At 42.4% G+C, this 13530-nt stretch overlaps 2 protein-coding genes across 3 annotated transcripts in view; both read right to left on the bottom strand.

The window, feature by feature from the left end:
* Window positions 1–4023, bottom strand: part of SCRN1 (secernin 1) — a 37497-nt gene extending 33474 nt beyond the window's left edge. Inside the window, exon 1 of one of the 2 annotated variants that reach the window (XM_017836109.1) lies at window positions 3976–4023. The gene's annotated coding sequence lies outside the window, so the exon portion shown is untranslated. Of the gene's footprint in view, window positions 1–3826; window positions 3956–3975 lie in introns of those variants that run through there. The other variant, XM_017836111.1, reaches the window with a different exon arrangement.
* Window positions 1–13530, bottom strand: part of FKBP14 (FK506 binding protein 14) — a 31446-nt gene that overhangs the window by 7620 nt on the left and 10296 nt on the right. Inside the window, exon 5 of the mRNA XM_017836114.1 lies at window positions 10311–10321. The gene's annotated coding sequence lies outside the window, so the exon portion shown is untranslated. The remainder of the gene's footprint in view (window positions 1–10310; window positions 10322–13530) is intronic.

The following is a 13530-nucleotide window of genomic DNA, read 5'->3' as shown; positions in this document are numbered from 1 at the left end:
TATTTTCAGTTTTTATAAAACAGAACCCCAGCTGTGCTAACACTGCTGAGCTATTTCAGTAATATTTAAAGATTTCAATAAAGCTGTTTTCATAGTGACCAGAAAGGGTGACATAACCCGCAAGAAACATTTACAATAAAAAACTGAAAGGTAGCATCTGAACCAGGGTCCTCATATTTGGATCAAGGCTGTCTCATCACGAAAGGAAGAATATATTCTATGGGCCATGCATGATTTACTCTCAACTCTCCCATATTTTTAATGGGGTGGCAAAAGAAAGGTCAGTGACAATTGTGAAAACTTTGTTCAGGGCTAAGTTATCTGTTTTGAACCTCTCTTATAACTTTCAAATTAAGATGTTTCTTGTGCCTGAGACAAGCTTGTATTTTCCTTTACAAATCAACCCTAGTGTCTTAGGCACATAAGAGACATGTGATCTCTGCACCCTGCAGAAAAGCAATGCTTCCAGAAACAGAAATGAAAAGCAAAATTCATTCAGCTGCAAGCACAGAACAAAGACAGCAAACTGAAAGACACAATAATAATACTGTTCCCATCTTAGGAAACACTGAAAGGTTATTTTTTTTATTGACAATTTGGACAGTTCTAATGCATGACTTATCAGGAGAGAGAAAGGTTGCATGTATTAAGAGATTGTTTCTGAATATAAAGCACAAAACCATGCCAGATCCCTGTGTCCTTATGGTCTGGACATTTCATTATCAGACCTTAGTCAAATTGTTTGACTCTTTCCTTACTGTCAGTGGATGATGACACCAACTTACCACTTAAAGGTATCGCATTCAACTTTGATTGTCTTTGTCCCTCTAAGCTGTGCCTGACAAGATATCCAAGAAGATATGGGGAGCATCTCAAACCTTCAGTCAGAGATTTGGGATGGCTGTTTTCTCCAATAAATTTCTTTTATTTTTCAATTACAGGAAGTAGCAATTCCCTACATGGGCATAAAACCAAGTTGCACTCAAAGGTTTCCTAAGTTGTATGCTCCTTTTAGTCATTTACCTTAATAAATGCATAATAGGCCTGGAAGGAATAGAAAAAATTTCTCTTGCTGTATGTGGGAAAATAGGGAATATTCCTGGTAAGAACAGCCAGATTGCTTAAAACCGTCTAAAAACAGATAGTAGCCACCAAATGAGCATGCTAAAACTCTTCAGCATTTAAAGTCCTAACAAATGGTAAGACTCCAGCAGTTACAAAAGTTTACAGTCCCTTGACCAACCATTTTAATTCTACAATACACCCTTGTCCAAGCTTTCAAAGTATGCATCTTTCAAAGTAAGACAGGATCTTATTTTTTGCCCCAAATAATCTGAATTATGCTAATGAAAACATAGTTCTATTTAAAAACAAATCAGGGTCAGTCATCCAGAAGACAACAGGTTTCAGATTCATTTCCATCACAGGCTGTGCATACAGGGAAAATTCATTATTTATACAGACTTTTCACTGAGTGGCTGTCAATGCTTTTAATTAAGTCTCCAAGCAGTCACAGAACTCTCTATCCCTTTTGTAGCTGATATTCCAGCCCGCAGTCTAAGGTCATATTTGTAACACTCTCCATTTTGTAAAGCGGCAACTGTTTTCCTGCTTCTGCCACTGGGGCAGAGACCCCTGTTAGGAGCTGTTGGCATCTAAAGCATCTTTGTGCAGCACACAACTTCATAACGAGAAGTTGCTAACTGCTGCATAATACTTGGGCATGTAGCTTTCGCTTTTTGTAAAGAGGCAGCACAATCCCGTTTTGTGGTTCAGTCAGGTCTTGATCACTGCACAAGAGAGGCTGTCCACCTCCACACACAGCTGGCTAATGCACACTGACTGACAGTCATTTCAAATTAGCAACATTGTTATGTTAAAAAGGGGCAAAATAAAAAGCATCAAAGTAGCTTGTTGGAAGGTTCCCTTTAGTTTTAAATACACCCTAAAACAACAGCAATGAGACTTTGCAAATGGGAGGATGTAACACAGCACATTATGTCAGAAACCAGCCATTTGGGTACAACACAGGTCTAGGTAACAATTCTGTTTCTCAATCTGCTGAATATACAGAAAGAGAAAGCCAATACATTACAGAGATAATGTCCATAATAAAGCAAGAAATTCTTACTGGAAGATCCTGGCATAAACTAGCACACTTTTCCACACTCAAGCCGTGCAAAGCACCCATAGTTGGTGACTTCTGAAGGAGAGGATAAAGAGCCAAATTCAGCACCCTTTACCATACATACTGAACTCAGCAAGCGTAAATAAACTGAGTTTATGCCTTACTTTGCCAGGAAAAAAGTTACAAATGTCTTCCAAAATGGGAAGTTGCCATAAAATCTCAAACTCTAAGCATCAGAAATACTTTCCTGGGGAGCAAAAAACTGACTGATACTAATAAAGGATTTCCATCCACCACATTTACCTCAATATAACACCTGTCTTTTTAGACAGTGTGTGTAAGCTCTGGGACATAAGCTGCTTGGAAAAGTCCACAGCACTATGAATGGTTTAAGTTAACTTCAGTCTTGGTTTATCTCAAATCACTGGAAGTCCTGTGTTCACAGAGATCAACTTCCTAAATATATATGATTGACGATTTGTTTCAAGATTTCTTTCTGTTTGGTTGGAAAATTTGGAGTGCATGCTATGAACACACCAGTGTGCTTGGAGGTGCCTTAAATCCCTAATTCTAAAGCAGCTTTGAGAGCAATAGCTGACACAGTAATAGCCTATAACCAAATGAGTCAGTCACTTCTCACAAGTTCATGTATTTATTATCTTCTAAACTACTGAGTATATTTAGCATTAGACAGTTCACATCACAGAATTTACCAAGTGTATTGCAGCACAACGGCATCTCTGGGGTTATTAAAGTTTCATATCTTACAGGCATGGATGGCTTTCAGAGGGTTAGATTTATGCATAAGTGCACTCATAGGATCAAGGCCCTAACAAAGCTGTCTTCTGTCTGAGATTTTGGTTTTAATATGATTTATTTCCTCTTTGCTTATCAGTACTGGAGAAAATAGGTGGGTTTTTTTCTGGTTTTTTGCTTTTTAAGGTAGGTTAATTGCAGCCTCCAGAATTATTATAGCAGCATAAACAGAAATGCCAGTTTTGCGGGCTCTTGCAGGAAGATATGTCTGTCCATCAGCCCGCTTTAGTGACTGAAACCATCACATACCTACCTGAGCGTAACATTATGCTTAGAAAGGCACATAAAGGCATCTAGGTTTCAAGGTGACCATATGAAAAGGCACCTTCAAGAAAAAGAACGGGGGAACAACCCACGCCTGGCCCTTAAACTGCTGAAGGGAAGGCAGCAGCGAGTAGAGCGGGCAGCCAGGGAAAGACGAGAGATCGGAGAGCCTTGCTTCAGACGGGAATGCGAAGGACAGCCGGGGACGGTGTTTGCCAACACCAGCCCCAGTCACCGAGTCCTCCCCCTGCCGCGGACCCCCCACCCGCACGGTCAGGCCGGGGGAGGCGGCGGCCCGGCCCCGTTACGCGGTGCCCGCGGCCCCCGCCCAGGGGTGCAGGTGCGGGGAGGCGCCAGGGGACATCGCCGCTGGGGGACACCGCCTTGGGGACATCGCCGCTGGTGGATATCGCCGCCGGCGGACATCGCCCGCACCAACCACGGGAAAACGGCTCTGCGCTATCCTCTCACGCCATCCCCGCCGGCCCTCTCGCTCTTTCCCTCCCTGCCTTCCTCCCTGCCCACCGCCGCCGCCCGGCGCTGGCGGGGCGAGCCCCGCAGAGAAGGTCGCTGCTCGCAGACCCTGCCACTTTCCCCCCGCGCCGAGCAGTAACACACCAGCCCGGGGGCGCCGCTCCGAGGAGGAAAGTGACGGGGAGATGCCGAGGAGATGCCGCCGAGATGCCGGGGAGATGCCGCCGAGATGCCCGGGCTGATGCCGCGGTGATGCCGCCCTGCCCCGCGGCGTTCCCGCACCGCTCCCGTACCTGAGCGCCTCCCGCTCCTGCCGCTCCGCTCCCCCGGCGGCGCCGGCCCCCGCCCCCTGCGCGCGCAGCCGAACCGCTCCGCGCAGAGTCCCGGCCGGGCGGCGGCGGAGGGAGCGGCGGTGTCCGTGCTGCGAACCCGAACTCCCGGGGAATGCTCCAATAGGGTGGTGATTCTCCCTCGATGGAGATATTCAAGAACCGTCCGGATGCAATCCTGTGCAATATGCTCTAGGATGACCCTGCTTGAGCAGGGAGGTTGGGCCAGATCACCCACTGTGGTCCCTTCCACCCTCACCCATCTTGTGATTCTGTGAGGAGGCATCCACGTGTCATCCCTCAGCCCGTCTCGGGGACCAAGAGCAAGCACGAATGCACCCTTCCCGTGGAAAAGAAGGGACTTTTTAATTCATATAATTGAATGGTTAACTTCTACTCCTCTGTCTCACACAGAGGATAAGTCTAGAAAGTAAAGCAGGTGATTTAAAATACGGCTGCTACCTCATTAACCAGTCAAACCGCTGCATAGAAACTACACCAAACTTAGCAAAGCTGAAGGGATGACCTCATCAGGAGTAATTTCTTCACAGAAAGGGTTGTTAAGCACTGGAACAGGCTGCCCAGGGAGGTAGTGGAGTCACCATCCCTGTCATCATGGCTAGGCTTCGCGAACAAAGATTTGGGAAGGAATCTACCCACATTTGCTACAAGCGCACTGGTGGCTAAAGAGGCCAATGCGAGATAGACAAGATTGGTTGCAAAAGGCACAGCAGAAAGACTCCTTGGATGGTATCAGCGGGATACAATTCTTTCTGTGTTCTCTTTTCTCTTCGATGGTGATCCTACGTGCGTTCTCAAAGGAGGCAGCAGCGTTATAGATGGTGTGTCTCCAGACCTCCCAACTGGAGGCCAGGGTAGACCAGCGATGAAGATCAATGTGGCCAAGGCTGAGATGTTGCTTCAGGGAGTGCTTGTATCTTTTCTTCGGGGCTCCTCTCTTGCAGCAGCCAGTGGCAAGTTCACCATTGAGCACGATCTTGGGGAGGCGGTGGTTCTTCATCCTGGAAACGTGCCCTGCCCAGCGCAGCTGTGTTCTCAGCAACATGGCCTCAATCCTTGTAACTGCTGCCTGTTCTGGAACGGACATGTTAGTCACATAATCTGACCAGTGGATGTTTAGGATTGTACGGAGACAGCGTTGATGGAAGCGTTCTAGGAGTCACAGGTGGTGGCGGTAAATGACCCATGATTCGGACCCATATAAGAGAGTAGACAGCACTATGGCACCATCCCTGTAGGTGTTTGAGAAATGACTGGATCGGCGCTTGTATGTTAGGTTGGTACAGCAACGTGGAACTTGGGGATGGCTCAGAAAATATAGAAATCTATAAAAGAGCTTTGTACCTGGTTCAAGAAGTTTATTCTCAGCTATTGCCTCATTTCACAGATTTTCTTTTTTGCCAGTAGAACCAAATACCTGAAAGTACTCCATCAGCATGTCCTCTGTAGTGCTGCACAACTTGATGGCCAGAGTTGAGTTCCTCAGGATATTTGCTTTTCCTGGTATCATAGAATGGTTTGGGTTGGAAAGGACCTTAAAGATCATCTAGTTCCCTGCCATAGGCAGGGACACCTTCAACTAGACCAGGTTGCTCAAAGCCCCAGCCAACTTGGTCTTGAACACTTCCAGGGATGAGACATCCACAGCTTTTCTGGGCAAACTGTTCCTGTACCTCATCACCCTCCACAGTAAAGAATTTTTTCCTAATATCTAAACTATCCTATATCAGTTTAAAGACATGGGTCTGCATGTGTTCAGAAATTATGGATAAGCTTTGGACACTGTTGCTGTCGAACTTAAATGCAGACCAGAAGTTGCAGCTTCATTATATAACTAAATAAAAAAATAATTTTCTGCTCCCAGTTTCAGTGAATGTGAAATACTGTGGCATCTGCACCTTTTGGAGGTATGTCGGTAACCTGAATAGGGACTAAGAAGTCAGTACTTAGGCTTAATGCTTTTGATTAAAAAGCAGGGCTGATAATTAGCAACATTGAGCCCTTCATACTACTACCATTATATATTTTAATCAAGACCTTTGCTTTTCTCTGCTATCAGTTTTGCTGTCACCAGAATTACATTTCAATGTGTTCTGCAACAGAAAAAGACTGTATACCTCCTGCTTAAAATATATAACTGAAAGGTGATGTGAATCACTGAAAAGCTGAGGACTTTATACCAATTTAATTGTAACAACTTCAGTTGAACATAACAACCCAAATTCTTTGCTCTAGAGTTACATCAAGGATGAACTGCGTCACAGGCAGCTTGCTTCTTAGAATCAGAAAGATAGCCGATGAAAAGAGCAGGTGCAATTTTAAAAAGGGTTTAAATTATATCTTGTAACACACCACTTATATTGCCCATATTATGCTCACTTAGATGACTAAGTCTATTTTCTAATTACACTGGAGATGATTATGGCTAAGTATAATCTACCTAAGAATTATTAGACTGTCTACAGAATGATTACACACTGGTGACACAGAAATCTTTGATGCTTCCTTTCTGTATAAGCTGTCGTGAACTGTGTAAAGCAGCAAGGATGAGTGGTTAGAGCACAGTCCTGGGAATCAAGAGAGCCTGGGGTGTATGTTGTTCTGCCATAAGCTTGCTGCTTGGCTTTGGATAAATCTTGTAGCCCCACAGTAATTAAATTACTTCATACAAGGAACAGGGAGAGCATTTACTCAGAGCTGCATCTTTAAAATCTTTGAATGGAGATTGCTGTGTAAACAGAAAACACAAAATTATAATAATTAGGACAAAGCCACAATGCTTATCTATTTATTATTTCCTCTTTGTCTTCAATAACATAACAGCAGAATTTATGGATTTTAAATGATTTTTTTTTCTTCTGTAAAAGATTGATTTCCAATGGGTTCCAAAATCAAGGAAGGAAAGCAGGAAGGACACATCTTTAGAGAAGAGAATTTCAAAGAGCCTTTGTTCCATGTTTTATCTGTGAAAGGAAGAGAACAAAAGACAAACACTGCAACATATAGCTTAAGTTACAGTGGTTTTTCGTTCTTCTTTATACACCTCCTTAGTTGGAGATCAAAGCTTATTCAGGAGAACTAGTACCCCAAAATCCTCAAGACGCTCCAGCACTAGTCTTTGATTCATTATTTCCAAAATACTTTCCTCTGCAAGTTCAAGACAGCAGCCGTGCAACTGATGGAACTAGTTTTCTCAGTAAACTGTGTTTAAAAGAAGAGAAGCTGGCTTAATGTAGGTTGGTAGAAAAGACCATCTAAGTGTTGAAATTATATTAAAAAAAGTAATATGATAGATTTTGGTGAAAGGGTAGTGCAGCCAAGAAAACCCTTTTGTTGGTATTTATTTTTGCTATTTCAAGCCACCGTCTTAGTCCTGTTCTCTCTAGTGGAGCACTGATTTGGGGTACTTAAAAACAGATAAACTGGGGTTGTTCAGAACAAATGTGCCTGGTTGCTTCTAAGTCAGAATTCTAAGCCTATACCCATAAAGGCACTCCACTAAAATTATTCCTCTTGCAGTGAGTTATAGAAACAAAAGCTTTTTATATACAGAAGAGTTAGTAACATTGAAAACACCTGTGAGATCCTTGTTAATAGTTACACCATAGGCCAGTAAATGCAACTGATGTCATAGAATGAATCTAAAGAGCGGGAAGCATCAATGGCACTTGTGTGTTTTGGGTTTTTTTTTTCTATATAGTCAGGAGACTGGGCCAGAGAACTGAGAGTATTTCTTCCACACTGAAGCCACTAAAGGTGGCTTCATCCATAAAAAAGAAAGAGGGTGGCAGGTGCAGTACTATGATGTGAGATAAACATGTCACCTGCTGAGCTCTGTGGATGTTCAAAATGAAAAAGATAGGAGAAATCCTGGCTGCAGCCTCTTTATCCAATTATACCATTGAAGATTAATCTATGGAAATGGCTGCAGCTGTGGTTAAGATGTTATTGTAGGCACGTCAGGCTTAGATGCTGAGCTCTTACTCATGCACCACAGAAGGTAATTCATATTTCCATTACATAAGTGACATAACAGAACACAACTCCTCGATGTGACAGGAAACAGCATGCTGCAGTTACCCTCAGTGTCTAGAAAGCTATTAGGCACAGCACTGAACCACACAACCAAGCTGCTACATTGCCCAGTCAAAAAGGTTGCCTTGTTCTGGAGTGATGATTTACCAATATCACATCAGTCTTTAGCTTTTTCTTTTCATAAATTTTGGCATTTTCCTGGTTTTTAATTTACAGAAATCTGTGACAGCATATTTATTTTCAGAATTCTCAAAGGTATAACAAGACACATTTATTATTATTATTGGCTTTTTTGATGTGTTAGAACAGCACCTGTAACAATGAGGCTAAAACACTTGACAATAGCTTAAGACTCATAATAATATAGAGTCAAGGCAAGTGGAAGAAGGAAATCTGTCAACCTGAGAGGATAAGCCAGTAAGGACAACAAAGCAGCAGAAAATAGAGACAACAGCATTAAATCCTTATGCAATGATCCTATTTAATCTTCATGTATGCTTCATTGTTGTGATGCTGCCTGTACAGAAATGCTTGCAGCAGACAGATGAACTGCAAAAGGCATCTCACTTCCCTCTGCAATAAATGTGCTACAGTAACTACGTTATTAGTATTATATTAAAAATCAAGCATATTTTTCCTCAGCTTAGCATTATTCATCAAATTGCAACAACTTGAACATCAATACATAAGACAAAAAATCATTTCTGGTGTTATGCAAGTGATACCGGAGTTTGTGAAAGTGACTGCATACCTGCTTCAGCATTATGTTTTATATTAATGTGTCCTGTCCAAATAATTTATGTGTAAATTGCTGCAAATTAAGTCACAGCACTTAGAAAAAAGATTGGACAGTAATACAAGGGACAGAAAATTCTACTATGTGATTTATCAGCCATCTGGTGTGGTGCAAATAGCACTCATTCAAGAGAGGTTCTGATTAGTAACCACAGCAACAGGTCTGCTGAGTACGCATAAAAAGTTATGCATGTGTCAGCAACCTTTCCTCTCCTTCCATCCACATCATACACTGGGGGCTGTGAGCAGTGACATGTCCTTCCTGGGCTACAGATATTTCTGCAGCAGCATTTTCCAGTATTCTGCTTTTAAGGAGATTTAAAACTTGGGCAGCCTTTTTTTGCTTAATTTTTTGTTTGGGGGCTTTAATTCTTTTTTTTTTAATTGTAAATATGGCTTTAAAGAGTCCTGTCTCTAAAAAGCCCTCTAGATGAAGAAGTCATTTTCCTTATTCATGGAAGTGGTAGATATCTGCAGATGGGAAGGGATCACTGATAACAGAAATACTACAAACTAAAATAAAAGAAGTCCTTTTGTCTCCTATACTTCCAAAAGGATTGGAAAAATGTATTTTTAAAAGTGTCCACAATTGAGTATCTCTGTGACAAAAGAGGCTATGTTTACATATATGGCCTTATCCAAAATGTACAGCTGGAAAACAGTAGTTAATAAGAGATGGGGAAAATTACAAAGCTGACACTGTATTGCACGTTTCATGCTGGTTGTGTGTTATTCTTATGTACATATTTTAACAGAGAAATGTGAAGAATAAATTACCCAGCAGGTTTTAAACTTCCTTGTATTTGCTGTGGATATCAGTCAAAACTGCATGGTACTGAGAGATATTCCTTATTTTCTCTGCTATTCTCTCCCCAGTGCAAGGGCAGGCCCTGATGTTTTCTTCAAGCCTGCCTTTAACTTTACACCTAAGCAGTGGTGTGACAGCGTGAGCCTGGCTGGTGCCACTCCAGTCTGTCCTGAGGCACTGACACATCCCACAGCTGCCTGCTCAGGAAACAAAGTGTGAAGGTCCAAAGCCAGCAGGGGTCTGGCAGAGCATATTAACTGATGTCCTAGAGCCCACCCCACTAGCCATCTCCACATAACCCCACCACTGTGTGAATGGCAGGTTGTGGCTGTTCCCAAGGGTGCCGTGGTGAGCTGGGCTTGGCTCAGGTTAGCAGTGACAGAATCTGGTACCCAATGCAGAGGAGCGTCAGCCATTTCTGCTCCATACGAGCTCCCACTGCAGTTTGTGCTCGTTGCCAGCTGTGAGATGAGCACCACGTGTCTAGGAGCTTTGCTTCAGTCTGAGTTTTGCAGAGGTGGAGCATTGAATTATGTCAGAATGCATGTGCACATCATGATATCCATGTGACCATGTTAAGTCCAGCTTTTAACCCAACTACTGGTAGTGACAATAGCAGTGAAGACATGATGGCACATACGGGCTGAAATACTGGATGCAAATGTAAATCCTTACCTTCTGTTGAAAGGAAGGAACATCACCAGTCTTACCTCTCTTAAGTATTGTGGTCAGTGTTCCTAAGAGTAAAATCCAGCAAGTCATAATTTTCTACAAGCTACAATTAGTCCATTAGCTATAGATGTAAAGAATCCATACCCAGAGATGGACACAGGGTCACCAGAAACATTTTGCATTGTATTTGAGGAATGAAAAGCTATTCTCTAAAGACATATCCCAGCAGATTAGAGAGACTAGAGCTAAGCTCTGCTATTTACTCCCAGAAAAAAAGCAGGCCAAGCACACAAAAGAAATAGTATTACCTGGTTCACTATTCAGGGAAAGAGGCAGAAGAGGAAACAGCTGTTTCAAAGAAATTTCAATGGCAATAACATAAAAGGGGACAGGATTGATTTAATACTTTCAGTCTGACTCCCAGATGAGGAATCAATTATCCTGCATCATTTAATCTCCTTATGCAGGTCATGACACAAACTAGAAATTAGAAGCATCATGTCTAAAATGAAGAGCAGTTCTTAATGGTAGTTAGCATCAGTCTCAGATTTTTTAGAAGAAAATATAACTGGGATTTGGGGCACTCTGAAGAGTCAGGTCCACTGGATTTCTACAGTCAGACCCAAATATTTTAAAAGTGGGTTTGTCCTTGTTTATTTAACAGAGATGCAGAGCAGTTATAAGAAAAGAAAAATAAAAGGGGAAAAAAAAAAGAAAAAATACTAACCCTTTGGATAAACTCCAGCCCTCCACCAGGAACACAACCTTCAGAAAATTTACACAAAATTACTTACCTGCCATGTTGCAAACTATCCTCTCTTCACAGCAACCTTCTCACTAAACCAAGCTCCTACATTTTTTACATCATTCAAGAGAACAGAACTACTACACTACCACACTACTACAAAGTGCAACCCCTTGCTAAACCAGCCTTCTTTTTGAACAGAAATGGCTAGGATGAAGAAATGTGATGCAGGAGGGGGCTCCATCTGAATTCCCTCCAGGCTGGAAGAGATAACAAAGGTCCTTGTCCCTATATAGCCTCCTACTGAGCTTGGCAATTACACTTCTTGTGTGGAACTGTTGACATAATGAAGCACAGGCACCGAAACAGAAGCAGTTCAGCTAAAGAAAGATCCTGATTTTGTCAGAGAGTTGTTTTTCCTATGAACCAGGAGAAAACTAGGACACAATGTAAGCATTATGATTAACTTTCAGGAGAAGCTAAAATTATCCAGGATTATACAAATAGAAGCGCGTTTAGTTTATTTCCTGTTACCAAAACCAATTCAGCATTGAAGATAAATTAAAGGGTTTGGGGGTGATGGGTTTTGTGCTGTGTTTTGGGGATTTTTGCAAAAACTCTACGATGAGGCCAATGTATTTTCAAGAAGTAAGCTCAACATACCTCTTCTAAATATTCTTTAATAGATCTTGGAAATGTGAATTTAAATTTTGTCACAAAACTCCATATAGAAACTGCCTGAAACAGCGGTTTCCAATGAGTCAGATCAGGAACTAGCCTTGTTATTTGCAGTCCCTACATCACTGACTGCAGTGTTCTTTCTTCCAAGTAAGTAGATGCCAAAGGATCTAGGAAACAAAATCTCTTGCATTTCTCAGATTAATCTGCATAATTCCACTCTCTCTGATCATGTTTCCCCTGGCTTTGCATCTTTTCCTAGAATTCCCCAAAACAATTAGCTTTCCCAATCCTGCTGGTACTCACCTGCCATCTGAAACTAGGATTTCTGGATCAAGGGAGAGACCACCTTGTATCTAACAGTAGAAACAATGGGATGTGGGGAGCACGTATGAGAAAGATAATTGTAATTTAAGGGCTGACCTGTACAACCTATTTTTACACTGAAGTATTCAGGAAACAAACTATGTGTCATTTTCCTTTTAAATACCATGAAGAGGAAACCATGGCAGCAGTTTGTTCAATATGTACTTAACACTGCAATTTTATGACCCTGTAACATACAGTGCTCACCAAAACACCTCTGTACTGGGGATGTTCTTGCAGCACAAGGACATGCTCTACAGAGGGATCTGGACAGGCTGGATCGAGAGGCTGAGTCCGAATGTATGAGGTTCAACAATACCAAGTTCCAGGTCCTGTACTTGGGTCACAACAACCCCAAGCAGCACTACAGGCTTGGGGCAGTGACTGTCCAGCTGCAAAGGACCTTGGGGTGCTGGTCAACAGTGGCTGCACATGATCCAGCAGCGTGCCCAGGTGGCCAAGAAGGCCCATGGCATCTGGGCTTGTATCAGCAATAGTGTGGCCAGCAGGCCCAAGGCAGTGATTGTCCCCCTATACTCAGCACTGGTGAGGCAGCACCTTGAATCCTGTATTCAGTTTTGGGCCTCTCACTAGAAGAGATTGAGGTGCTGGAGTGTGTCCAGAGAAGGGAACGAAGCTGGTAAAGAATCTATAGCATAAGTCTGATGAGGAGTGGCTGAGGGAGCTAGTGGTGTTTACCCTGGAAAAAAGGAGGCTGAGAGGGAAAACCTTATCATTCTCTACAACTACCTGACAAGAGGTTGTAGTGAGGTGCAAGTCAGCCTTTTCTCCCAAGTAACAAGGAGGAAACATCCACAAGTTGTGCCAGGGGAGGCTCAGATAGGATGTTAAGAAAAATTTCTTCACGAAAAGGGTTGTCAAGCACTGGAACAGGCTGCCCAGGGAAGTGGTGGAGTCATCACTTAAATACCTGGAGGTATTTAAAAGACGTGTAGATGTGGCACCTGGGGACATGGTTTAGTGGTGGAGTTGGCAGTACTGGATTAGTGGTTGGACTCAATGATCTTTAAAATATTTTCCAACATAAATGATTCTATGGTTCTATGACATAAGGTACTGAAAAGATTTAAGACCAAACAAAGTGATTCCTTCATTTTCAACACTGTTTGCCTTGCCAGTTGATCTCAAAAGAGAAAGCTTTAAAAAACATTTCAGACTATAAGCACCATTCCTGAAGCTTTGCCAAAAGGTTTCTTGTGTAATTGCATTGCATATCAAGAATTCTCAAATAAAATGTGCTCTGAAGGCTGCTTCTGTACCTAGAGAAGGCAGCAACTCCCACTGTAATTGCTAGGTAGTGGCTATGAATGACAGACTGCAGTTCTGAAAACCATCGCTATATGTTTTCCTAAATAACCACAAAACAATAAATGTGTGA

The sequence above is a fragment of the Lepidothrix coronata genome, unplaced genomic scaffold, assembly GCF_001604755.1.
Source record: "Lepidothrix coronata isolate B3197 unplaced genomic scaffold, Lepidothrix_coronata-1.0 Scaffold270, whole genome shotgun sequence".
Lineage (NCBI taxonomy): Eukaryota > Metazoa > Chordata > Aves > Passeriformes > Pipridae > Lepidothrix > Lepidothrix coronata.
This window is presented reverse-complemented; position numbering and strand designations above follow the sequence as displayed.